The 413-nt window shown below is 42.9% G+C and overlaps 1 protein-coding gene across 2 annotated transcripts in view; it reads right to left on the minus strand.

Moving 5' to 3' along the window:
- LOC106875783 (probable inactive peptidyl-prolyl cis-trans isomerase-like 6) overlaps positions 1-413 on the minus strand; it is a 26,534-nt gene that overhangs the window by 17,008 nt on the left and 9,113 nt on the right. The gene's annotated exons all lie outside the window — the stretch shown is intronic.

Below are 413 nucleotides of genomic sequence, written 5' to 3' on the forward strand. Positions count from 1 at the left end.
ATGATAATGATGATGAACATCATCATCATAACAATGCAATGATGATGATGCAGCAATGATGAGTATGACAGTGATAATGGTGGAAGTGCTGTCTTAAGGCTTGAGGATGCTGGGCAGTTACCCAGGGGCCTTATGGACACAGAGGCCCAATTCTAATCTATGTGTGCTGGGGATTGTGTCAATAAATAAATATTATCGGGCCCAATACAGTGATTTACCCAATACTAATCTACATATGCTGTCAATAGATAAATATTATATGACCCAGTGCATTGATTTGCCCAGAGGCCTACAATGCTACCAAGATGGCTCTGGATAGTGGTGGTTATGAAGCGGTGATGATGATGATGTAGTGATGGTGGTGGTGGTGGTGGTGGTGATGGTGGTGGTGGTGGTGATGATGATGATGATGA

Source organism: Octopus bimaculoides, chromosome 2 (assembly GCF_001194135.2).
Source record: "Octopus bimaculoides isolate UCB-OBI-ISO-001 chromosome 2, ASM119413v2, whole genome shotgun sequence".
NCBI lineage: Eukaryota > Metazoa > Mollusca > Cephalopoda > Octopoda > Octopodidae > Octopus > Octopus bimaculoides.